The sequence below is a fragment of the Temnothorax curvispinosus genome, unplaced genomic scaffold (genome assembly GCF_003070985.1).
Source record: "Temnothorax curvispinosus isolate PA1 unplaced genomic scaffold, ASM307098v1 QBEX01014574.1, whole genome shotgun sequence".
In the NCBI taxonomy this organism is placed as follows: Eukaryota; Metazoa; Arthropoda; class Insecta; order Hymenoptera; family Formicidae; genus Temnothorax; species Temnothorax curvispinosus.
Window position 1 is genome coordinate 434967 of NW_020224354.1, and position 28000 is coordinate 462966.

General features: G+C 40.2%; 1 protein-coding gene across 3 annotated transcripts in view; it reads right to left on the minus strand.

The window, feature by feature from the left end:
* LOC112464780 (mucin-5AC-like) overlaps window positions 1–28000 on the minus strand; it is a 173054-nt gene that overhangs the window by 102480 nt on the left and 42574 nt on the right. For all 3 annotated transcript variants that reach the window (XM_025031967.1, XM_025031966.1, XM_025031965.1), the window contains one exon: window positions 11059–11212. The gene's annotated coding sequence lies outside the window, so the exon portion shown is untranslated. The remainder of the gene's footprint in view (window positions 1–11058; window positions 11213–28000) is intronic.

Genomic DNA, 28000 nt, shown 5'->3' on the forward strand with positions numbered 1-28000 from the left:
GAAAAAATATGTAATTTTTCTATTTTATTAAAATTAGAAAATATCTGAAATTTTCTTAAAATTTCTAATATTCTTTTCCTTATTTCATAATGTTAGACAATTTATGCAGTAAAAAATTGAGTTTTCTCATAAGAATCTATAAGTCCAACTATTATCATTATCCATTTTAATTATAAAAAAAATGTGCAACTATATGTTTTGAAATTTAAGTGAAATTGGTATTAACTCGTTAACATTTACAACTATAATAGTAAGCATATTTTTTTTCCAACAGAATTCCTCGAAAATTAAATTTTCTCTTAGAATGATTTCTAGAAACAAAGACAGAAAAAATAGGTAACATTACTTAATTAATACTAGTTTACGTATAATATATCGTATATGTGTTTGTAACAAAATATGCCTCTGCAATTTTCTGCTCGTAGTTGAGAATGGGAAAATTGTTGTACAGATTACAAACTCTTTTGCAGACCCTAGGAATCGCGCTTAAAGTACCTAACGGGTAAAACGACCCTGCCCACCGACGTTATTACGTGCAGCGCACGTTGTAACCAGCTTACACAATCTACCGTAGCAGCCGCCGCTGAGCACGATGGCGCTTAGACATCGATTTCCCGTCAGAAACTTACTTACTGCTCGTCGGCGTCGTCGTCGTCGTTCAGGTCGTCGTCGACGGAACCACCTTGCAAGAAAATCACCGTAAACAAAGACGCTCGCAATGGATCCGATATTCTGGGGCGGAGAAACGACATTCCTGACGAGTTACGAAGTTCTTTCCTTCCGAATGCGAACTGATCGAACGTACATTATATGTGAAAGCGCGGGCGATAGATCAAAATATCGATAAGAAACTATCGATATCTCATAAACTCTCCGTTGAAAGAGCTCTGGACAAGTGAAAAGATTGTCAGTAAGTTTCAGAATATGTTTTTCGACCGATTCAATACTCGGTTCGTGGTACGATCTTAGCGGCATTGTATTCTTCACAAAACTGGACTGATAATGAGATCGCAATTTCTCCGAAGTTCAAACATATTACATAAATCCTATTTAATAAATATTTCTGTTAAGAATTAGCCGTGCAGCAAGTGAGCAAGCAATTTTACGGCACGATTGCGTTCCTCGTTTACGGCCGCGTAATCGCGATCTTTTTCCACGGACCGTTGTCCAGAAGCTCGTAATAATCGCTCGTTTAAACCGACTATTTGTGGAACTGCACTTATAATTGCCTCACACGATTGCGCGTGTTTTTTTCGAAACAAACTTATTGCTTATCAACCGATTAGTTTACGACGTATTTTATATTATAAGCGATTGTTGTACGTTTTACGAAACTTCTTGACGAACCATCGAAAGAAAGATATTACTTTCCACGCGAAGATACAATCTTGACGTAAGATGTGTAGATCGTGAGAAATCAATTGGCATAAGAAATTATACATGCTCGATATATAAATTATAGAAAATGTAAAAGTTCGATGTTAATAAAATATTTTAATCCAAGTATAATCTTTCTTATTCCTATTAATGTTATCCCTAAAACCTTATTTTTTAAACTTCCTTAATTTTCTACAAAAATTAAATTTTTTAAATGCGATGATTAAATCCATAAGCCCTAAATAACTGATCAATCTCGTAAATAATACAAACAAAATAAAATTTGACATTAAAATCAAGCGAAACGTTCTATCTCCTATAACTTCTCAATATCGTGCTTCGTGCTTAATTGTCGTAGATGCTAATTGGTACAGGCAGCCATACGGAAATCGCTTCTGTCGGCGAGCCCGAGAGCATGCGCTATGTTTATGCATTAGTGCATAGCATAGTTCGTTGTGTTAAGCGGAACTCCCACTCCGCATTCCGCTTGTGCCCATATCCTAGCTCTCCTCTTTCTCGGCTCTGATCCAGCTGCTACCGTAAAACTCCGGTAGCCGAAAATCGATTTGTAATTTACGCGAGTCAATCGAAAATTTGCGTTATTTGCCTTTTGTCTATTCCCTCCCGCTTTCTTTTATAAAAATACATAATTATCAATTTGCAATCTTCAAATTGTCACTTTTCGTAAAAATATACACGTACACACAAAATCAGATATTGTACATCAATCATAACGAATATGAGTTTCGGGAGAGGCAATATACTTGAGATATTACTTGAGGTTACCCAAATACATGTACTTATATTAATTAATTGGAATTATGAATGATGTACGCACGACGGTTAAAGCAAGCGCTGGGAGGCAAATATTCGCCCGCGCGGCAAGCTGTCTGTCTCGTTCGAGGTATCTCGCGCGCAAATACGATAAATTACATCGATTCACGTGAGAGCACACGATCATCGATCAGGGTGTCTGTTTGCGGCATTAAGTCGACAGTGACATCGTCATTTCGGGCCCTCGGTTTAGATGCTCTTATTTAATGTCCCACAATGGATTTCCCTCGCGCGCCAGGCGCCTCCTGGACGAGCTGCCTCGGCTCGGTCTCCCGCGGATATTAATTAGCGTCGCGATCCTGTTCTCGACGGCGCAACGCAACAAAAAGCCTCGATGCTCGTCAGGAGGCGGTAACGAGCGAAGAGATTACAAAATAGTGCTACAAAAGCAAATATACCGTGTGTACAATATATGGATACGAAAATAACGTGGAGAACGAATCGTTACCGTTTACTGCGAGCGTAATTTAAGGTCTTGACCCGCAACAACAGGATTAAACCGCAAGAAAGGTCTCGCGAGTAACTTAAGTCTACATCTATAATGCGGATCCTCTCGTCTCTCTCCTTTACTCCGTCTCTCCATCACATCCTTCTCTCGTCCGTTTCCATTCCCATTCGTGCAATGGTCGTGCTCACTTAGCAAAGTCTAAAGCTCCCGAAGCCCAAATGGCTAATTAGTTACGGTAATTGGTTCGCGTTCGACAGTTCATGGACTTTACGAGCTCAAAGCTCACGGGCCTCCAAGTATACGCCGAGCAGTGATCAAGCGGATTTAATTATCGTGCCAAGCTCGTACATCGAGAAGTGGCATATTAAAAAATCGTCGCTGATTACTTTTGAGAAATATAATATACGACATTAAATTCAACTTAATTTTTCGTTCGTTAACGAAGTAACATTAAATTTCAGGAATTGTCATATTCTATTCGAGAAATTCTCAAAAAAGCGTTTCGTAAAAATAGTTAGATTACGTTCGCCGAATGATACAGGTATCCCTAAAGTATGTATTAATGAGCATAGCAAGAAACACATGTGTAAATAAATATCTGTAGGGATCAGATTTCCCGCCAACGGCTTCGGCTGGTCGGCGTAGGGAAGGGCGTGGTGAGGCTCAGTAGTAGTAGTAGTAAAAAAAAATGCGAGTAAACGAGCATGGACCTGTACAATCTTTTGTAATCCTTTATAATCTTTAGTAGTATATTTAGTAGTATATTTAGTAGTATCATATGATTAATTCAATTCACGGTACTGTCCCGTCCCTATCGACTATTCATTATCCTACAACTGTATAAAATATTCATCATATGTTACCATTTCAAGTCTACATTTTTAAAACGTGATATTTACAATGATATCTCTCGAGAGTCGTTTATGGGATTAATACGGGATTTAAAAAAGCAACATTATACACAGGTTCGAACACGCGAAATAGTACACGAGCGAATTCGCGGCTTATCACCGTACCGTTTTATGCGCCTAGTCGTCCGGAGGAGATTTGACAAGAAATATATTCAATCGCGACGATTTATTCCGCGCGGCACAACGCGGCGAGGCGCGCTCCGTACGTGGTGTATCTCAATATTTCCCTTTCAACAAAACCGGGAAATATATCGGAACTTTTTCAATTCGATTCAACGAGCTTAGCAGACAAACTTGCGCGGCGGCGGCGGCGAAGGGAGATCGGGCGCGCTGCATATCGCGCGAAAATAAATAAAATGGAATTCACCCGCACGCGGTCGCGGAATGAATGCAAAAAGTGTATCCACCACGTTCCCACCGTCTGTAAATGCAGCTGTTATCGTTAATCATTGCACCGTGTACTCCGACCAATTGTTCGCGCTTTATCCTATCGTGAATTACGATGCTTCACACGTATGATACTTTCATTACTCGTAATAACGCGCGAAGTAATCTCGTTTTCATACAGAGAGGTAAATCTGTTCCCGATTTTAAGAAAAATAAAAATTTTCGATAAATATTAACATAACCGAGAGCAAAATATATCTTTTCTGTTCCATACATACATTCTGTTTTATTCTATCCTGTTCTATTTTGCTTTTATGGTTTTACTGTTACAGTCTAAATAATAACATAACAACAGATAGATTGGATCGAATTGACAATAATTTTTTATAAAATTTTGTTTACTTTCTCGTTTCCGCTCAATATAATTTTGCTATAATCTTTTATTGTCAGGAAAAAGTTAATTTTCAACATAGTAACTGCAATTTACGTTTTGTCTATATGATCTAAGTTATTGCTCGCGATCAATATTACAATAATATTATAAATTATTCGTCGATATAGAACTGCATCTCCGTTTTCGTAGTCTCGACTTACATAACTTCTCAGATTAACAATCAAACACAGCTAATCGCGAATAATTGTTTTATTGTAAAAGTATATTAAATATATGTATCATCATTTTCAACTAAACGCTATAATCGTGTTTAGATTTTCCAGAAAACGCCGGACCTACGGTCATTCTAAATTCCTGAATCCTCGAACCCTTAGAAACGGCTCCCTCGATCCTGTATCCCTATTGGCCGATTGCTTCTAAATTCCAATCGACGCCGTTCTCTAACTGTGAATAATATCACGGCAAACTTAAAGCGCATTATTATCTCCCGCGGGAGTCAGAAGCCCCAATCAGCGCCAATACCAATGCCGGCCATTGTAAACTCGATCAGCAGTCGGGGAACTATGCCGTAAATTACAAAACAAGTTCTGTACATATTACATTATTCTGTGTTAACGATATTTGTCGGTATTCTCGTTTACCGAACAACGTAACAGCAATAAGCTGTAGTATATATTTCTACGTACAATCGATTTGTTAAAACACCTTTAACTTTAAGAGATCGGAAAAAAAACTTTTTTTCTTATCTTTATGGATAACTTCTTACACACATGTAATTTTGAAAATTCGATACCGCGATATCACATCAGGTAGATACATATAGCTATCATTCTACAAAGAAAGTCAAGTTCGGTTTATTTATTCGGTTTATTTCGCGCTGTCAATGTAATCGGAGCTAAAGAGAGATAAGATAACTCGGTTGGGACTGTGATGAGGATGAAGAGGCGTTCAACGACCATACGCTTCTCTGTTTTGGCGGTTAGGGTGCAGTCTGGGGAAGTGCAGTCCCGGATCGATGGTCGGTCGTCTCACTTTTACAATTTCTCGCGCTCCCTTGCTCTCTCTCTCTCTCTCTCTTTCTTTCTCTCTCCCTCTCTCTCTCGCTGTCTGCCTCCTCTGTCCCATCTGTTTCTCTCTCGCTTTACCCGCCTTTCCCGTCGCAGTTGCTGCTCTCTCTCTCTCTGCCTTTCTCGTTTTCTCCATCTATCTCGCGCGCGCGCAAGTGCATTCACCCCGCGCGTGCATCTCCTCCCGCGTGGTACCAGTTTCAACCAAAATGACGCATCGCACACGCGGGAGGCGCGCACGCACGCATGCACGCACATCTCCCTCTCTTTCATTCGACGTCGCCCTACGGTGATGACTGTTTTTACCCCTAGGACGAGAATTTGCGAGCTTTTCAAACGCGAAACGCGTTTACACGCGACGCCGAAGAGCGAGAAATCTCTTTTTGTAGACGATATGTTAAAATCGCCCAACCTTGGCAAATGTCCTCTTCCGTTTATAGATATCGGAGGGCAAAGTAAAAAAAAACGGCAAAGTTGCCTCGACGGTGATGACAGATATCGACAGTTGAACAATAAACAGATTGAAATATATTGCGTTGCAACCGCCCGAGAAATTGCAATCTCGCGCGATCCTACGACGCGATCGTAATACAGATAATACGGACGCTAAAAGTTACGTGCACGTCACGTTTTCGTTTAAGTCCGGAGGACTTAATAACTGAGAGCCGAGCGGGGCGAATTCCTTCTATTTCCGCGGAATAGAGCTGACTTTTGGACGGCGTTATTACGGTGCATTGTACATGTGCGCGGGCAGAACGAGAATACATGGCGGACACCCTCGTATCGTATAATGAGCAGCACCGAGCAGTGCGTCTTTCTCTCTCTCTCTCCGAGGCCCGTCCGCCTTCGCCAACGTAAGCGAACCGTGAAAAGCGAAAAAGAGACAGAGCGAGATAGGGAGAGAAAAGGGGAGAAGCGCGGCGAGACTGGTTGGGTCCTTTATAAAGCGCGCTCAGCAATTACTATTGCGACAAGCGTAATGCGCGCTCCGGTCCACCTCCATGCCGTTTAAATCACTGGGCGATGCTCAAAAGGCAAACGTACGAGGTAAAAGAGAATCGGGGAGAGAGGAAGAGAGACAGTAAACCTTTTAACAAGGGCAAAGAAAAGCGGAGGAGCGCGAACGCGATCGAACGCGACGCGATTTATTGCACCACAGCGAGGCAAACGCGTCGGTCGTTACGAGCAATATAGGCATAATGGAGTTCTTTACGTGAGACGTCCTTTCTTCGTTTCAATTATCGGCCAAATGTCAATCCGGAGATAATCATCACCGCCACGAATCACCTTGTTGCGTCATTATCGACGTGCGTTTAACGTAATTTGCTGCTAATAGACTTACTCCTGAATTGTTGACATAAAATTGATAGTTATTATAGTCGTATAACATCGGAAGATCATCTATAATTATAGTATACCGATCATTAATAATAAATATGGATTATCGTAATCGAATTGTGTGTATTGTTTATTAATAATCCTCTTTAACATCTTAAGAATAGTCAAACTAATCTAATAATTATTCACTTCATTACACTAGATATGAATAAAGAATACAAATGGCAAAGGTAAAGAAGGTAGACAGAATTGCGTTAGCGGAAGCGATGCCCAGCGAAACAAAGTAAACGTCGAAGTTTCTTCGTTAAAGTCAGGCAAATTGTCGTCGAGGCAGAGAACAACCAGATAACTCGCAAAAAGACACGAATAAAACAAACGGAGTTGTAAGATACGGTGAAGATACCAACGGTTGATTTAAACTGATTTTATACGGGTGACGATTCAACAGTTTACTCTGTGACATCCACGCCACTGTTTGATCGTAACATTTGCCGAAACTTCACCGACTATCTTGTGGGGTTGTTAGGGGAATCGAGAACAGCCGAGTTTCTCACCGAGCTGCTCGCTAGAAAGAGTAGGAAGGGATGACCGCGACCGGACAATGCTCGAAATTGCCGGTCGTGTGTAACCGAGTAAACATGTCAATTTCATGAGCTGCAATAATAAATTATTAGACATAAGTCCTTCTTTTGCGTAACAGACGTCATTCACGCTTTGAGAGGTTTTAAGTAGTTTATCACAAGATATATGTTATTTTTGAAAAGTCGAAAAGCTTTCAGCTTTGAAGACATTATTTAACAGTCCAAAAAGCGTATTCAACCACTTGTCACAAATAAACAAAGTTATTTCTAGGTTTATAAAGAGTTTCAAATATCGGTAGTAGCTTCTATTATAAGCTAGAGCAATCTTACTATGATTACGTTTGATTTCATAGCGCGTTTCCGTTATCCCGCGGCATAAGCGAGACGGACGACTGTACATCGCAACCACGATGACGACGACGACGGATACTACACTTTTAAAAGCGAGTGCGTGCCAATTAGACAGACAGCTCGTAAACGCGCACTATACGTGTCATTCACTGACTTTACCTGCCGTCCTCGTTAAGCTCGCAGACAGGCTAATGATTCAACAGGTGTTGCGCGTCGAGACGAGCGAGTTCGGTGGCGGCATGACGCTTTTTCTTTCCTCTTTTTTTTTTGTTCCCGACATTGAAAGGACCGGGGAACGTCGCCGATACGAAAACGGTCGGCGGTCTGAAAAGCTTTTGAATAGCCGAAGACTCAGTCACGAACGCGGGCAGACATACTCTTTAATCTACCAAACGCGATTGTTTCTATTATAAGCTAAGAATTGCTCGGAAACTTAAAATTTATCGTTGTTGATTTGTTATCGATTACGAGAGTTAACAACTGTAAAAAATAATCTAGTATAGTACCGAATAGCGATAATATACCTGAAAACTTGCAGGTACCACTTAAGAGAAATTGCAAAATGTCAACATGAATGTAACGAATAACTTTTCCTTTCTTCTCTTTTTTTCCGAAAATAAATAAAACTATTTCTCGGATTATGTAGGACAGCATCTTTTCCCGAAACTTTTATTTCTGAAACTTTACAATGCTTTCATGTCAACTTGTCACTCTTCCATTCACTCGTTTCCTCGTTTATTGCCTCTCGCTTTTGCTTCTGTCTCGTCGTAAAAGAGACAGTGACCGAAAAAGAAAGAAAACGTAGCCGCGAGATAAACATGAATCCGAGTACTTTCGCGGCACATAATGCGTCCTTTTTAATGCTCATGTACGCGCGAGGATGCGAAAGATAATTTGAATTCAATGTACTGGGAGCTCGCTCATCTCTGTTTCTGCATTCCTTCGTCGTAAGCCAGCCCGATGCAACCGTTGCGGATGCAGTATAATCGGCACGATGCACCGTCCGGTTCTCGCGTGTAACTGAGATATATGGACTTTATTATTTATATTATTCGAATATATCCCGTCTCGCATGCCGCGCACCACATCGGGGCGTGCATGCAGTCAGTCTACCTCCCGTTCATCATCCCTCTCAATATCTGAAATTCACTCGGACGATTGTCGACCGCGCGCCATAAATACAACGCGAGATGTAAAACACACGAATTTAATGAGTTTTATTTAATTTTGGTCAACGCGAGTACGCTTTTATTATTAATCGGACTGCGGTTGCAATACGATTAATCAGTTCACCTGTCAATTACGTGTAATAACGCGATGCACGAGAACGACGAACGGAATTGCGACGTTAATAAGCGACGCTAATAGGCATTAATCTGCTGTAACAGATAAAAAGAACGATTCTCGCCAACGATGGATTAACGCTTCGATTTTTAATTCCGATGCAATGCGTTTGAAAGTGCAAGTTTAATCGGATTTTCGAGCTTCGTCGAAATCATTTATTTCATTCCTTTATATTGTTGAGTGACTGCCACAAAAAATTCGCCTATATTATACACATATTATACATGCGCATAATTTTTCGGTAAGAAATTTCGTTTAGAAATTTCGAACAAGTTCACACATAAACCATGTGAAAAAAACTGCTGTATGTAGAGCACCTTTTGTTGAATTTTCTCTCCTCAAAAACTACTTGCATACATATCGCACCAGCAAGTGTGGACGTGTGCACATTTGTAACCGCACTGTTTGCTCTCATGTGACATTCAAAGTTCTCAACGCGGATTAGACATACTTTGCGCGCATCGCGATTTGGACAAAGACTTAACTCACAAATACATACAGAGTGACAATCGGAAAATAGCTAAACAGCTATTATTTTGTAGTAAATGAACAGAATAAAATGACTTAAACATTGCTTAGCAAAAGAAACCAGTCATTTTAATTAAAAATAGATTAAAATGTCGAAAATTTAGTCGCATAGCTGGTTGCATTTCACAATTTTTTTCAATAGCGGTTATTATCAAATTGTCACCATTCCGAGAATATATGAGCCACACAATCAATCGAATTATTGGATCTTTTTTATATTCATTTTTACAAGCTCATAAATGTATATTTTTTGTACTGTGTGCTAATAAAAATAACTTTTTTTACAATACAGTTTAATTCATTTCATTTTATCCATTCATTATAAAATAACAGCTATTTAGTTTCAGCAATTTTTCGATTGTCACTCTGTATATATTCATGTGTAGTATAAATCATACAATATCACGTAATAATATTAGCATAGCGATACGATACTCTGAGTATAAGTTATTTTTTTAGTAATATTTGAAAATGACATTACGTCCTGTTATTAATCATCTATGAATTTTGACATTCACAATATCTCATCCACCAAATATTTCAACGATAAATTCTTTGAAGTTTAAAATTAAATACATATGGTCGCACAGTCTAACTTTCATAAGTTTTAAGTTGAAAAAAATGGTATATTGCATATCACAATGACGCAGCACAATTACTCGGTTTCTTTCTTATACTGAGATTTAACTTGTGTTGCAGACGTTTAAGTTTTCTCTGACAATAATAACTTCGTCCATTTATTTTGTAACAAAGCATGATGCAAAAATTTACGAATTACGATGCTCGGCTATTCTCAAACTTTTACCATTATTTTACGATTCAATGCTAAACCGAATCGATTTGCGTATCGCACATACTAATCGCACGAGAGCGAGAATTATCAATGGAGCTTATACAAAAGTATGTTAAACGATTGTATGTTGCGCAAAATGCAAATCATGTCGCTCGCACAGTCGGGGAGCCGTTTCGCATTCAATCGGTAACAAGGTCATTGGCTCTCCGCGAGACAAGCCTAATTGCGTCAAGCTGCACACCATTTTTTAGCACCACTCGAGCTCGAACGCTTAACACCGCACGAGCGGTGAGTATCGCGTCGTAAAACCACAGCGAAACGAATCAACGATGACCGCATTTATCGCCATTAAACGGGGATTAATCGCAGCGTGTCGGTACAACGCGGACAGAGTTATGCAAATAAGTCGCTTCGTGTTTCAACCTATAGCCAGGACTAATTCGTCGAGTTAAACGCGCAAAACTCTCTATTCGCAGACGACGGTCGCGGCGTGTTGTTTTAAATAAAAAAAAAAACGTTAAAAACGCATTCACTATTATTATTTAACATAAAAAGAAAAATAATTATTATAAAATCGTGTATAACGATTACCATATGCAACTACATATGACTTTTCAATATGTATACTCGTAGTACATAACCGATAATCGATACGCCATTTCCTATTGTTGTTCGGCATTTAACTGATACCGTATGTTTACTCACGTATAAATTCCCATTCGTCGATTCCTTATCCCCAAGCTCCGCTTCCCGGGCGACGTGAAAGATCGTCTCCGTAATTGCCGGAGGGAAGCCCGCTCCGTTTCCGCGTTTCCTTTCACTCACGGGGCTCCTCCGAGGGGGCAGAGAGCTCGCCAGGCTGGAAATAAAGGACACGTATACTTTTAGACGAGGAGTTCTCGTTCCGAGCACGGATGGATAATCCGCGTGCTAAGGGTGGTTGTTATGATACTTTGCCGAACGAAAATGTCATGCGATACGAGAAAAATTGTCAGATTCTATTTCAGGACACTAATCAATCGATCAAGACTTTCGTTCGCGTGTCCTTCGCAACGCACGAAAGACGTAAAACAGATATAAATACAAAAGAAAAGAAATAAGAAGATTCACAAAAAAAGTTGTTTCATGCTGAAGATATATATCGTAACATTGTGTTGTAATTCTACTTCGTTGTAATACTTTAATATCTAACAATTTTATAAATTCGCTTTATAATTTCAGTTTGTTATGATTACTTCTGATATGATTATATTTAATTGCTCAACAACATGTGAATTTCAAAACTGTTTTGCCACTATAATTTCACCATTTTATACTTTTTCGAGTTTTACATGGTTAGTTTTATAATTAAGTTTCATAATTTTCGCAACGTCACTAATGTAAGTTGACAGTAAAGTCAACACGACCTGCGACGCATTCTTTATCGAAGAAGGCAGCGAGGAATGCTCGCCAGGAATGCGATCGTTGATCACACTCGACGAAGCAGTTCATCGATTTATTACGAAGTTACGTCGTGAACGACCACAGGACAAAAAAGAGAAATCAATTGTGTTTGATGCTGCAGGACAAACTAGTGCGGAGTCGCCTTCGCGTGGAGAAGGAAAGTACGAAGCAATAAGGGGCCAATATAAGTGAAAACCCCGGTGTTAATATGTGGCGTATAGCTGAGCAAGAGGAATGCTTAATGGCCGGCCAACACGCGATCGCTCCAGGTCTTTTTCCTTTATTTTCTCCTCTTTCTCCCAATCTTCTCTCAACGTCTGTGCTTCACGCTTCTCTTCCTCCTCCTCCCGTTTTCACCCAGTTACTGTGATCCACCGCGTTCGAAATTCATGAGCACAGGAGATGAACTGCGAGAATAGCGGAATAAAAGTGCTCGGAACCTGTTCGGAATATATAAAACAGCACGCGAGACGCTTCTTATGTGCACCGGTATACTAATATTCATACGCGTGCATATTTACAATTCTTAATTAAAATCGGGTATTAGGTATATATGATTACTACAATATATACAAGTACTTCGAATAAATCTTTTCCACTTATCAAAATATATGCGTTTACTAGATAAATATTAAATATCTATCTTAATTATATCAAATATCTATTCTTATTCATGAATTTAATCGCCAGAACTCTTTCTGAAATGTATTAGAAACTTTCGAAAACTGTTTTGAAGATATAAAAGTCAGAGAGAACTATATAACAATAACAATAATTCTGAAAAACGGGCCGGCAATTTCGAGGTGGACTCGTCGCCGGAAGAGGATTAATTAAAGTACACGATCATTCATTTGGCGTATTGTATTTTTGCGCAATACACTTTACGCGTTTCTCGAATAACGTTTCACCGCCCGGTGCGAATTCCACGCGCAAGTCTCGATTCGCAGTTTTAGAGGAAAAGTTTGCGGATTGCTCTCCTCGCGCCTCTGGCAGTAGCTCGTTTATTGCGGACTCGATTCCCGCGATCGACCGTGCGGCCGGCCGGCCGGCCGGCGGGGACGGCCACGCCTCGATTTCATTCACGGCAGCAAACTCGCGTTCAATTATTCATGCGGAATCTACGCGCCGCGCCTGCCTTCTCTCTTCCCTCGATTGGATTTAAGTCGCGAAAAAGCGGGAAACGATTGTACGCCGCGCCATGGCGTACAATCGCACGGAAATGAATATCTCGTCAAGTAACATTGGATCGGTCTTTCGCGCTGTATAGAAAGCTAAACTAATATGTATACAGATTTGACGTATGTATGTACATAAACAACAAGTCTAAACGAATATTATGCATTAGTATATCGCTACCGAATTTCTGATATAGATCTCTAATAAGCATATCAAATAAAAATGTATACAAAATCCATAGAAGAGAAGGGTTAAAAAATAATGCTTCGAGCATCACTCGGCATCAAATTCGATCGTGATAGACCGGATGCCCCGAGAATAATCGCGATGGATATATCTCTCTATCTCTCTTTCTCTCTCCTCACCTCCCCCTCTCTCACTCACTCTCTCTCTCTCTCTCTCTTTCTCTCCAAGTCCGCTCGACGGAAAGGAAAGCCGAGCACGCCGCGCTGCACCGACATCGTTTCACCGCCGCGAAACTGGGACGGGGTTTTACGGGCGGTTATTTACGATCGAGGTTATGAGAAAGGCGGGGGCCGTACTGCCGCCTCCTCGACCCGCGCTCCTCCGCGAAATCTGCGAAAGGGTTGCACCGCCCGCCGAATGCAAATTACGCGAATTACGTTACCTGAGATTCCGGTCGGATAACAATCAACGCGCGCTCGCGTCGAACCTGCGCGCTTTTATCGGAACACGAACGAAGGGAACGCACGAGCTGAATCACAAGCTTCAAAGTGACTGAAATGATAATTTATAACGATTAGCTAAATTTACCGAACGAAATGTCGCGTATCTGTATTTCGTGAAAAAGAATTGCGATCTGTCCACCGCGAAGAACTGGACAGCAACCGTTGATTTGTGGTCACGCGACGAACGTCAACTGCGTATACGATACGCCCCGGAGATATTGGAAAATACATCGTTCGATTACCGCGTCGATTTCGATTAGCGGAAATGCGGGATCGGCTCGCGACAGCGCGATGCATTCTCCCGACGGTGCATGCCAATAAATTTATCAAATTCGAATCGCGAATACCGTCAGCCGTGTTATGCACGTAACACGCAATAGAAATAACCAGTTTGAAAATTCCATCGGCAATGCCGGGGCAGAATGTTGCTAATGCACCAGCGTGATCGGGAATTATGAAACCGAAATACTCTGCCGGGGTGGTATCGACAAGGTATACGTGTGGCCTCGCGTACCTGACGAACTTTAATAACGTGCCAGCACGCGCTCCAGGCTACCATGTACGAAATCGCTTCGTTATCGAAGCGCAGAGATGAATTGCTGAGCAACGGGACGCGCGCTTGTTCCGAGATACGACGAGCGTAATTTCACGGAGGAAAGCGGTCGACCGTCTAGCGATTCTGCGATCGGGTCAGCGACCTCGTAATCTTCAAGCGGTTCAAGGTCGCGACGGAGGTTCGCGGCGAGTAATATCGCGCTCGATTGTCGTCCGGTTGTGAGTCCGCGCGCATCGATTCCGGACGGAAATGGACGGACGCCCGAAGGTGAGGGTCGTCGCTCGACATTGGAAATCGATTTTGGCGAGATATCGTGCCGAGATTACGTGACGAATGGCGGCCAGTTTAGACGTATTTATTTCGCGCGCATGTCGGAGAAAATTCGTCGGAGCTGCAATGGCAATTCGCATCGTGCAATTAAAGCGTCTCGTTAATGCCGCTGTTAAACTAGTCGCGAAATTCGCCAAAATGTATCAATAATAAAAGGCGACCCGGGCAAACCAGCACGTCGCATTTTAATGACTCAATTTTACCTCAACAATAATAACTGTCGAATTATACAGCAATTACGCTACAAACAACTAAGTTTTCGTAATGTAAATACGTAATGAATATCTATATGGCGTGAATGGATAACAGGCTGCCAGCCACCGCCCTATGTAAATAAATTAAATAATCCCTAATTGAATCACACGTCCACGGCAATGATAACGCAACGTGGTACAATTATCGCGTTGCCCCCCGCTATAATAGAACGTGTTTATTCCCGTAAACAACAGTGCGCGGTGATAATCGCACGCGAACCGCGAAAAACCGTCCGCGCCGGAAATATTTTTCCGTTCGAGATCCGATTGTTTCGGGCGCGCGCGCGCGCGCACGAGAGAGAGAGAGAGAGAGAGAGAGAGAGAGAGAGAGAAGAAAGCGTTTCAACAACAGAGTCGGTTAAAAGAGCGCGAGAGGAAACGTTGCGGGATGGCGAGGAGCACCGGCTGCTGTGTAATCCCCGAGGCCGGCGCTGGCTGGCGTGGGGCCAGCGTCAGCATCCGTTCCACAAATGTCGCTAAATATACACCTAACCGTTCCTAAACAGAGCGCAAAACTTGGCCGATAGTACGCGAATTGTACTAGTCAACGGATGACGATCGCGTTAGGGGCAAGGTAGCTGCATTCAGTGCATTCGCTGGACGATCAATCTTCCAACGCACAATTCAATTTTTATCCTTACCTAAAAGTTATACGAAATAGCAATTCGTAAAATAATTCATAAACGCAATTCAAAGTGAGCTAAGCACCTTTGTGGTAACCTAATCTGATACATGTAGAGCAGAATAAATAAAGCCCGTTTCGATAAATCAATAACTCGATAATACAAAACCAAAAAAAAATTAGAGATCATTGAGTTATTTCTACTCTGACCAGAATTGTCTGAAAATAAGCAAAATATAAATCAAAGGGTGTTACAGGTAATAACCAAGTGAATTGAATAAAAATATCAAAGAAATGTAGAAAATGCGATATAAAACGCGATGCCGTAATAAGTAAAGAGGAAAAGAGCGATCCGCAGAACGACTATAATAACACGCCTTCGTAAATAACAACCGCGGTAATGTGACGAAAGATAATCGGTCATCATTATCGTCGGCCGATAACTCCACAAACGGCGACATCGTCAGCATTTACAACACACACGCAAGCAAATTACACACACAAGCGCGTCGCCCGTGCGCGTCGACCTGCTATTGATTCAAGACTCGCACGATGTGATTCCGGTTTGAGACAAGTCTCCTCTGTCGTATAAGTCAATTGAACCCTCCATACATCGCGATGACTTCTGAGTGATATATCGAAGATAATCGAGCGAATTTAACACATGAGCGAGACTGGGATTGATAACTCAACTTGATCAAACTTAGTGAAGAGACAAGCTCGTTGAAGAAAGTTTCGTCTCTCATTCCCATTTAATGTAATCTCGACATTTAATGGCAATGAATGGAAATATGTTTATCTTGTTTTCATTTTGTATGTTTGTGTAAGTGATAAATGACAATCTTCTGACAAAATCTAAATTTTACTTTTAATTTATTAGCTTCATTTTTATTCTAATTTTATTAATAAATTTATAGTAGTTTTCTAACCGAATATGAATTACATATTCAGAAGAGTTAATAACTATGAAAATATTTATATACTGAATACTGACACATCTATAAGTATCTATACTGATGTGTTTACGTATGTATTGACGCACATCACAGAATCTTTTCTGCATTCCACGACAAATAACGTCATTAAGATCGGCTTTATCGCCACGCGGTAGACGACGTAAAAAGAAGATTCACGACTCGATCTTAACTGACTCGCCGCAAACTCCTTAACGATGTGACTTTAAAACTAAGTTTAACCGGCACATTGTATGCAAACGATGAGCGGATATATGCAACGGACGATGGTATAACTATCGATTAGATAAAACGAGATGCGAGCAATGTAAGCTGATGTAATTGTCGATTGAGCGAGGCAAACCTCTCTTTTAGTTGGTTTTTTCGCCTTCGTGAATAAAAACTTAAGTGTAAAAACAAATATACTCATTCAAATGTTAATGTAAAAATGTGTAATAAATTTATTAAAGCGCTCTTGTAAAAACATATCGCACCGATGCCACCGATGGAGAATAATTCCCTCTCTAATGTCTCTATAAAACAGATTGCGCGAAGACAACGACAATCATTATCCTAATTTAATTGAACATCAATGTTTTCGTCCGTGGTCGTCGCTTCATCAAACACGCGATGTTAAGCGAAGAGTCTTCAAAACTAGCGAGTGGTAAAGGGTTTAGCGCCTGCGCCAAGTGCCGTTGCGCCGCTAAAGGCTGAAGCGTGACGATTTAAGAACGGCAAAACAAGAGTTTAAGAGGCGGTCGTTTTTCGAAAGCGTTGACGCCGCGCGAATCGTCTCCTCCGACCTCCGACGGGGTGATATCGTGCACGCTTCCACGCCGTTCAACGAACGGCCGAAAGAAACCGGTGGAACGAAACGCGTGAGCGAGAAGCACGGACGAAAAATGGGAAGGAGAATGAAAGAGAAGACGAGCGAACAAGAGAGAAAGATGACTCACGTACCTCTACGCCGGATCTACCTGAAGATTATAGTCGGCGAGATACTCATGGTCAACCAGAACCATAGTCACTCCATCCTCCTCTCTGTTTCTCTCCGCCTCTCTCCCTTTCATGTTCGTCGGATCTCTGTATCTCTACCGTGCGTCCACAGAAAGACAGAAAGAGAGAGAGAGAGAACTTCGTCGAAATCGTGCGGGGAAACGCTGGCGGAGCAGGATGGATAGAAGGACGATAGAGGCTAGATAGCACATGATAGAGAGAAGGAGAGAAACCGAGTGAGAAATAAGGATGGGTTGAGAACAGACAGTACCGAAATATCAACGACCGCGAAACAAACGTCGTCGACCCGACGTCCTCTCTCTTTCTCTCCTTCATCCTCTCGCTTCGCCGCATCTTTCCGACTCCCGCCGCGCTCGAACGGACGTGCCCGAAACAGACGTTTTTTCCGCCTTGTCCGGGATTTATGTCGACCGATCGTGGGCAGAGAGCGGCGAGGGTGCTGACAAAGAGAACCGAAAGTCGTGAGTTGCGGCGACGAAAACACAAGAGAAAACGGCGGGTACATAACAACGTCATGATACATGACGACGACAACGGCTCTTTTCTCTTTCTCTTTTGTTCCGCGAATAGGCCGAGAAGAATGTCTCATTTAAGCTAAACGACCGCACGCGTTTGCAATTGGCGATACATCCCAGCGATGAAACGCCGCTTTCAGTTGAGAATCGAATGCGAAAAAAAACGAGAGAACTGCGGAAATGATCTTTACGCGAGATCGGACAGAGATCATGCATAATTACAAGTGTATTTTGCTTCCCGTGACATCATCGCGAATATCTCTTACGTCAATAAACGGAAGTCGCACAAAGGTTAAATGTTCTCAGCGAAAAGTGAAATCGTTTCGTAGAATCTATTATCAGAATTTAATTTATATTACGTTAATTTATATTACGACACACGCCAGCATCCACAAGGATGATGCGTTATAGTAACTTCCGAAGATTAGATTAAATAATATGTTGGAAGAGAGATTATCTCTGAATTACTATAGTTAAAAATAAGTTGCATAATTTCTAAAGCCTCTGTCAATTTATTCGAGTTTAAACTCGTCAAAAACAAAGTACTTGAAATCCAGCGACACAATTTCTAGCGATTACATTCCAATTAAACGTAATCGCTATACTTAAGTACAATTACTTAAGTTCTTAAGTTCAATTAATTAATTTGATCGAATAGACTCAACTTGTAATTTGCTTTAATCTATACGAATTGAAGAATATTTTGAAATAAAAAATATTTTGAATTAAAGAATCCCTCATCGAGGGCAGATGGATGATATCGGATATCTTGGACGATTTGCTCGACGCCGTCGAATCGTTACGGTTACGGTCGCGGTTCTAATCGTGATCGTAAATCACGTCTCTTGCGCGCCGACAGCCGGGGGGGAGCCCGCGCAATTGCGAAATGACGTGACGCGCGACGACGGAACGCCTGTGAACGAGAGTATGATATACCAAGCGGCGCGCGCGCTCCGGCCGGAGGCGATGTCAGGGTCACGTACATTTTACGCGGAGATACGTCTGATCGGGCGACGAAGCCTGGGAGAACGCACCGTTTGAAGAACACCTGAATTAATGAGCGGAGTATAGTAAAAAACGGAGTACATATTGAATACGAATTGATCATAACATCTATATGATCGCGATAACGAACAGATAGCATCCGGCTTTCACCATCAGATTAAACAAGCCTAACTAGATATTTTTTGTTATCCTTTCTAAATTATATTTTTATTAAAAAAATTTAATTTTAATCAAAATTGAGTTTGTAAATGACATGCTAAAAACACTTTTTGGATTGCAATAATAATTTATATTAAATAAGAGTTGTGTGTATCTGATACACACAATTCACTTATACCTTCTTAAATTACAATTATACCTGTATCAAATAACGAATAAATAAATTTATTGAAACAATAAATTTATTATATTAAAATTAGTTCGAAACGGTATACAAAGTGATAATATGACTACTCACTCATGTAGTACGCATATCGAAATTAAAATATCAATTACTCGAGTTAACATTTTTCTTTCATACTTTTTTGTAATGCGTTTTACGTTGTAATGCGTGTAATTCCAGGCGATTGCATTTCGACGCGTCTCGATTCCCAGAAATTCAATGACGCGAGAAGAATTTAAACATGGCTCGTGTAGCGTCGTTTTATGCAGCGCAAGCGCGCGTAAAGTTAACAAGTCGATCCGGTCGTCCTTTGTCCGTCAAAAAAGGAACTGTTCGGAGAGTACGGGAGGCGAGCGCGCACAATGACGAATTCATTGTGCAACCATCATATACCACATATCGTTACCAGATAACTTTCTATCTGTCGAGTTATCGGAGCTATTAAAAAGAGGTCATTGGGCGCATCGATGTTCGCGATGCGGAAGCTTAACAATAGATAGTCAAAACCATGTTATTGCTCAAAATCGAAACAGTACTTCTTAATCCCACATTGTGCTGTAAAGTAAATGACGTGAGCATATACGAAGCATCTCGAGTTGCATCGCGCATAACTTACTTTATTCTATAAATTTTTAAAGATTAAATGTTGCAATAATACTACCAATAATTAATCATCTTTAATAAAAATTAAAAATATAGTAATTTATTTAATTTAATCTTCATATTAAAAATAATTATTGAAAAGATCTATTTAAATATCGAACAGCTTCGCAAAAGTTAAACGTTCAAACAGTTCGTCAAAAAATAACTGATGTTACTCGAGCAAAGATTAATATAGATACTAATTAAGTATTACGATTATTGAAATGTAAGTATTCATGTAACATTTAAATTATATTATTGAATTTGTTAATTTAATTCGATTTCTCGACAGTTTACGAGACAAAAATTATTGCTCGGAAAAAGCACTTCATAGATAACGTTTCATAGATAACACGAGTAGGAGAGAAGATGCAAAATTAATTTCAGACACGTATCCGCCCAAGGATTTCCAGTTCAACGTTAAATCCGACGCCAGATAGAAGCGAGTTATCTCGCGAGCCAATCTTTTTTTTTTTTTTTTTTTTTCCGAAAGAGCGCTTATAATTCGACGCAAATTTCCGGTGGACGAACGCAACGAGATTACAGACGCGACAATCGCTCGTATAATTGATTCGGACGCGTTCGCCCGCGGACGATTTCGTTTCTCTCTTAACGAGCATCATTGTCACGCCGATTCTCGTTTGACCTGAATGCAGGAGCCGATTTCCAGCTGTCTGCCAGTGTGTCAAGGTCATCGGCGCGAAGGATGCGCAAAATTGCAATCGGAACGAATCGTTTGTGATTCGCTGACCGATTTTAGTGATTCTTTCAAACCCTTCTCTGTTCTTAACGATCGCCAACACCCGGTGCCTCGTTAAAACTCTCCTCGCGAATACAAGTAAAAAAGCTCATGAGAAATTTACACAACACGGCGCCGAGTGTTGTTGGTAAGGGTCTTGCTGCGAAAAATACGAAATACACCGAGTTTACGATTCTATTCTCACTTTTTTATCTTTACTTTCAAAATAGTTTTACACGATTCCGTCTTTTTCAAGAATCCGTTAGATTGTATTTTCGTACGTGGTCTTTTTCTGTATATATCCGTATAACAAATGTTTCTGGATCAGCGAACGCAACGTGGCTTCTCCACGCCGTGCAATCCGGATTCTCATTAAGATAAGCGGACGCGGAATGTGCGATTTAAAACCGTGATCAAGCAAAATCGACGATACTTTTAACGTTTTAATTGCCGGAGATGAGCGCAATCGTCGTCGCCGCATCGTGCCTCCTCGTGCTAATTCATTGTTCCGAATGACTCCTATACGTTCGCAAGATCGAAAAACAGATTTCGTTCGCATAACCGCGGCATCGTATCGTTATACGATTTACGTATTATAGTATTATAACAACGTATTATAGTAACATTCGAGTAACACCAACAGTTTCATTGACTTCATCTTTCTTCGACGAGATGAACTTCAGTGCAGTCTCAAACGTTTATTTTACACAGTTAAAAAGCAATTTAACGGGTACTGTATAACGGATATAATCCTTCGAGTTTTCAGCTTCTCCGATAGATCTTAATTTGCCAAAAAGTTCATTAAAATAAGAATGTAAAAATGTAAAAATGTAAAAATATAACCAGTTTCACTAAAGAAATTGTTGATTTACATATAACTTATAAGTAATTTTTGAGGATATAATTAAGATATTCCCAACGTAAAATTTGTAATAATACAAAATAATCGCAAGAAGAAACTTAACAAATCGCCATTTGCAATTGTTAATCTTTTGCAGTCCTATATATATAAAGTTGAACTTGGCATAACTACGATACCCTATTACATACTTATTTAAACGTTTGAAACTATACGCGATTATAATCGGCAAATTATATTTTCTAGATCTTCATAAATTCTTCCAAGTAATAACAGTTGCTTAATTCATGTTAGGCTAACCGATTAGTCTAACATGCTGATAAAATTAAGGACGAACTACTTAATCTCTGCTCATTTAGCAAAAATAGTGGATTATAAAAAGTTAAAAAAAATGTATTACTAAAATCGTCAGCGAATCATAAACGACTGCATCCTTTCGTATTGATGACCTTGACACACTTGGCAGATCGCTGGAAATCAACCCTTGCACATTCAGGTTCAGGTTTACTGAAATACTTCATAAGAGATTTGGATTATCGTGATCTTGAAGCATTTCAACACGAGAAAATCGGTCAAGTGTTCCAAAAGCATAATTAAGTACGATATGTTTTCACGCACCGTTTAGCGTTGTGACGTTAAAATAAGAACATTTTACCATACACGGTATTCATTCAATGTGCGTGCGTTTGTATGCTTGTACAAATTTCGTCATCAAATTTTGGAGCAGAGATAATTGGCAACGATGTATCTGACAGTAGATTCGGTAAAGAGCGCGCGTGTTGTTCGCGGTGTATAGATATAATCTTTTTTACCGCGGCTGCCGGGATATAATTGACCGGCAGAGGGGTAGTCGACTCTCGACGGACGAAAAAGGTCAGGGGTGATCCATTCCAGCGACCGTGGAGTTCATTAACGATATTAAGCGCGCGCGCGCGTTGAAACACGTGCAGTCTCACCTTCGTCATTTTTATCCTTATCGTTTTACATTATTTCTCTTTACCTGTTTCATTTTCCGTATCTTTCCGTAACGTCAAAAATTAAATTGTATTAAATGTAATAAACACAAACTTAAACACAACAATTCGACAAATTATTTTTGTTGTTCTCACTTACTATTTTAATTTTTATTATTATTAGGATCAGTATTTAAAATTAATTTTGATAATATTAACGATAATTAGGTAAATTAATTACTTTCTTGTATATTTTGATTGCATAAAAATACACATCGTTTCAATGGCACGATATGAACTTCTCGAAAAGACAGAGGAATATATCATGTAAACTCGTGCATTTCGTGGTGTTACACGATTGCCAGAGAAATCCTCAGCTGCTGGACGGATGCCAGCCAGCCAGCATACCGACGACTGAAACCAATCTATCAGATTATAAGTCACTCTCTTTCCAGACATGCGGCAAAGTCGTGTCGCTACTTATATTCGAAACCGGAAGACAATTCCCGCCCACTATGACATATTAATAGAGATTCTGATTACGTATACTAAGCAACATGAGAAATAAATATATCAGCGTCCGTTTCGTTCTTTCGCTATTGAATACATGTTCTTTAAAGAAAGGAATTTATTTCAAGTTAATACAAATAAATTTACAGATATCTGAAAGTGTTGAAGTATATTAATCCAAAATATAAGGAAATTAATAATAACAGAATAAATAGATTTATTCCTATTATGATCACATATGTATAACGGTACTACACGAGTCGCGTACTTGCACGACAACTGCCTGCAATTTTCTCTTTTCTAGTCGAGGAATAAAAGTCAGCTCGAAAGTCAGATGAATTCTACCATGAAAAGGGCAGAAAGTCGATCGAGTGTAAGTTTTCTTCGGAACGCAACCGGATTTATCGGGAATCGCGGTATGCAAGATTATAATCAAGGAGAGAAACTCACAATCATACTGCAAGGAGAGGAATTCGCAATCGCATTAAAACGACTGAGAACGAAGCTACTGACGTCTATAGAACCTGAGGAACATCTCGCTAGGATAGTCTGTAAAGTCAATCTTTTGTTTGCGAACGCGTTATTTGTTAGTTTCAATGTCAATATACTTTAGTGTTTGCACACATCTCAATTTGGTATCTTTTGAGTTCCAAACGCAAGAATATATTCTAATATACGACAGTTAGCATGCAGTAAACTAAAAATTAATTTCTTTTTTAAACAATTTTCTTTCTTCCCTTCAGATTTGTCTGACTTGCACGCAATCGTTCTCGTGCTTCAAAATATGGACAATCCATAATGAAGTATCCGTTGTGTCAGTTGCGAGATTGTACTCTAATTAATAATAATTAGTTAATAATAAGTCTCATACATGTGGCAATATTGTTGCTTCAATTATAGCACATTGACGGTGCCAATTGTCTTTCCCGAGTCTAGAATATCGTTTCACGAACCGAGCTTTCAAGATCAAAGCCAATCACAGAAAGCGAAGAAAGGAGGGAGATAATAGGCTGTCAATGGAACGATCGCATTTCCGTCCGCGTGCTGACTCCTCGATACGCAAACCGGTTTGATGAGGACCGGCTATCGTGAAACGTTGGGTTATAGTAGTCATTGACGTTCCTGGTGGATGTCATGGTGATGGCATAACTTGCCGTGATAGAACCCTCGATGCTGTTTCATCGTTTCCTTCCGGTTGCGTAGGACTGGCAGGTTTGAACAAGGATGCGTCGTCTGGGAGAACTACTTTTCGGATTTCAGTCCGCTTTGTCTCATTAGGCTTTCTCTAATAGATCACGTTATATTGTAAGCTTGATAGCACGGATTTATATCTCAAATCCTATATAAATCCTTAAAACAACCTGTCTTCGATACGCGGTTTATTGGGGGCGCATCATTACATCCTTATTTATCATTTATAATCATATTTACATCAATTGACTTTTATATCATTTATGTGCATATCTATGATATATTAGTTATTAAATTGTTCAAGTGTGTATAAAAAACCGCTTTGTTGAGTTGAAATTTTCATTCAATGACCAAAATTGTATTATTGCTACTTTACCTATTGACATTATTATATAATTATGATGTATATTTTTACAAACTGCAGTGTCTACTCTTGAAATATCCCGAAGAGGACATTAATACGGGCTCGAAACGGGAGATTTACGACTACTGTTATCGGGATCGACAAGCCAATTCCGAACGAATAAAGTTTGTTTCGACGGTCAATAAACGGCATCGCAATCAATTACCGCCTTCGCCCTCCGCGCGCCGATTGCCGAAGGAACGATTAATCCTACCGAATACTGAAATACCAGAATTACAGGGTCGTTTCGTTACACGTCCGCGCTCGCGAGCAGAATCGATTGGACATGACCGGTCGGCATAACGATCGTCATTATTAACTGCGTTACATGCGTAACATCGTACAGCAGTGATTATATAACGGTCACGATTATTGACCGATCAGCTCGAAGTCCAGACGATATTGATTCCCGTGTGGGATAAACGGAAATCGTTAGACGCGATCGCCTGTTGTAAATGTTGATTCAACGCGCGTGCTTCTCACCCTCTTTCTCGACCGTATCGAATGGACTTTAGCATGCGACGCTTCGCTTGTAATTAAGAGGAACCCGTCGCCCCCCCCCCTCCCTCAAAGGGTTAATAGTCTGAGAGATGTTTCCGCGTAACTTTACAAAGTGTACGAAACTGTACAACTATATAACGTTATATAAAATTATATATATCCTCCTAAAAGTAAAATTAATTGCAATGTAATTATCTTAATTTAACATTTTCAATCAATGTTTCGTCTTAAATTACTTGCGGCGACAGATTTATTCTTAAAAATATCTCCAAAAAGCACTAAATTTCTATTTAGTTTATTGATAAAATTACTGAAAGATTATCCTTTTATACATATTAACACACATATATAGATAAATGTTTGATTATACTGGCGATTTTATTTCTTTCTTGTTTCTCTCTCCTCTCTCTATGTTTATATAAAATCTTTTAGGATAAACTCAGGTAAGATGGCCATACAGGAAAGATGGCTCAACTCATGTTCATTCGAGGTTTCATGTCGAGCCAGATTGAAAGAACATAGGTTGGCCATCTTCCCTCTATGGCCATCTTACCCGAGTTTACCCTGCTCCATTTAACATCCATATTTATATAAATCTTCTCTAATAAATCTCTCTCTGTTACATTACTTCATTGTATACGTTCTGCTTAAATGGCAATGTCGATGCGTGCAAGCAGGTAGCATCGCACAGTGCATCAAGCAGGTGAGAACACCGAGGTTCAAAGAACGAGATACATCAGACGCTGTACATGTGTCGCACATGTGTCGAGCCTGTAACGTGGGGAGAAAGGGAGGGATTGTCGGCGCCCGAAAGGAAAAGAGATACCGCACTTTTTTCGGTGTACACGGGTGTGTGTGTGTGTATATATATATGCACGCGCGCACATCGGTGGGTCGTTCACAGGCTAACGCGCAATATGCAGCAGTATATGCGCTCACCGCAGAATAGGTCGCCCGCGTGGCGATGCGACCGCACTCCGACGCTATAATTACCTGCGCGCGCTGCTCTAACGGGTATCTCTGCTGCGGTTGTATACGGAAACTAAATTATTCGGGCTCCCGGGTACGCGCGATATAAGACCTCCTTCCCGTTTAATAGCGAGCCGAGATGGAATTTTCACCGCCAATCCGCTGCGCGACCGTCGGCACCGCGCGTTAACTCTTTATCTATCATCTCGTAACTCGTAACGCGCGTACGGATTCTAAACATTGCAGCATATCGACAAACGAGAGCAATGAACGTTGTAACTTCAATACGTTACGTGGATTTTTTATTTCCAAGTTAATTACTATTGCACAATATGTTAATAATTTTTAATTCGCTAGAAAATATTAAGTATATATACACTTAATATTTTATTAACTGCAAAGAATGTTTAAGCGATAAATCAACAGCGTACAGTTCATCGCATACAGTTCATCGCGTACAGTTGAACGATAAGAAGCTAAACGTTCTTATTTTTCTGGGAATCAATTCACTCAATCATGTATTTACTCCACAGATATAATTGTCATGATTCATTTCCACAAATAGGTTAGCCATTTTTTCTTAAAACTACGCATAAATTTATGAATCTGTGATGAACCAGTTTATTATATTATTTAACATATTCTAAAAAATTGTCTTTAAAATTTAAAACGCATCAGGTTTTTTTAGTTATAACCAAAACAATAATTTTAGTTACTTAAGTCGGTACCTTCTTATCTAAATCCAACAAAGATTATAAGCTTATCATGTTTTCCTAGATCGTACGTAATAAATTTACTTTCCATCAAACTTGCATTTCTTCGTGTTGATGATTAAAAAAACGATAAGAATTTCAGTAGTTGTTATCGCCGCAACAATCACAAAAAGACCTATCGGCTGACGTGATGGAAACGAGACACGCGATACGTCGAAGCCGTAATTTCGACCAGCGTTAGACACAAGCGAAAACCGTCGCTTCCGTCGAAATCACAACCGCGAGAAACTTCGTGTCTCCCCTGCGACAACAAAACACAAGTTATTGCAACATCGTGTAACGTCGATGCAGCGGAGTGCACGCTATGCAGACGCCACCAGTACGTGACAGAGACACGCGGGGAGTCCCGCGCGTGCACCCAATCGCTCTTCCGGCATATAATTTTCCCGCACAAAGTTAATATTACCGGCGCGGTAATTGTTCGCTACCGTTACCGGATCCTCCCCGGAGTTGGCCGGCCTGACTCGCGTATTGACCGACGAAGATCTCTGTCCCGAATGATTGAGCGGCTCTCTTTTGTTTCCCTTCCTCTGAATGCTGATCAAGGATGCACCGTTATTCGAACTGACAGTTACGACATTCGCTCACAATCGGTGAAATCAGCGCGCTGGTAATGCTGGTATACCAAGGATATCGGAATCGACGAGACGCGGTCTATTTGCACGCGGTCCGAAGCTGAAATCGTTGCCATTGAATCTTGATTATAACATTGCTGACAAAATTATGATAGTAATAAAAATAGATATATTAAATTAATTTGGAGAAAACGTCAGTTCGGTTAGGACTGGGTTTTAGTAGACTAATAATATTATTCGCGTACAATTCTTATAGCAGTGATTGTATATCCTAATAATCGTGTTTCACTTATTATTACATTAAATTATATTATAGATATTAAAATGCAAACAAATAAAAAATTATTTCGTGATATAAGTCACGAAAGAAAAACTACATATAATTATCGCGACAAATTCGCGAGAAATCGAAATTTATTGTTTTTCACTATCGTCCTATGTGTAAAATGTTACGAAATCGCCGACCTTAACTTGAAAACGATCGAAAAATGCGATTTTACTTTTCGCGATACAATTCGGAGATCTTACTTTCGGCGGCCTTTCACAACGCGAGGATCGTCCGAGCGAGCGGTCGGAGCGAATCGGGGATT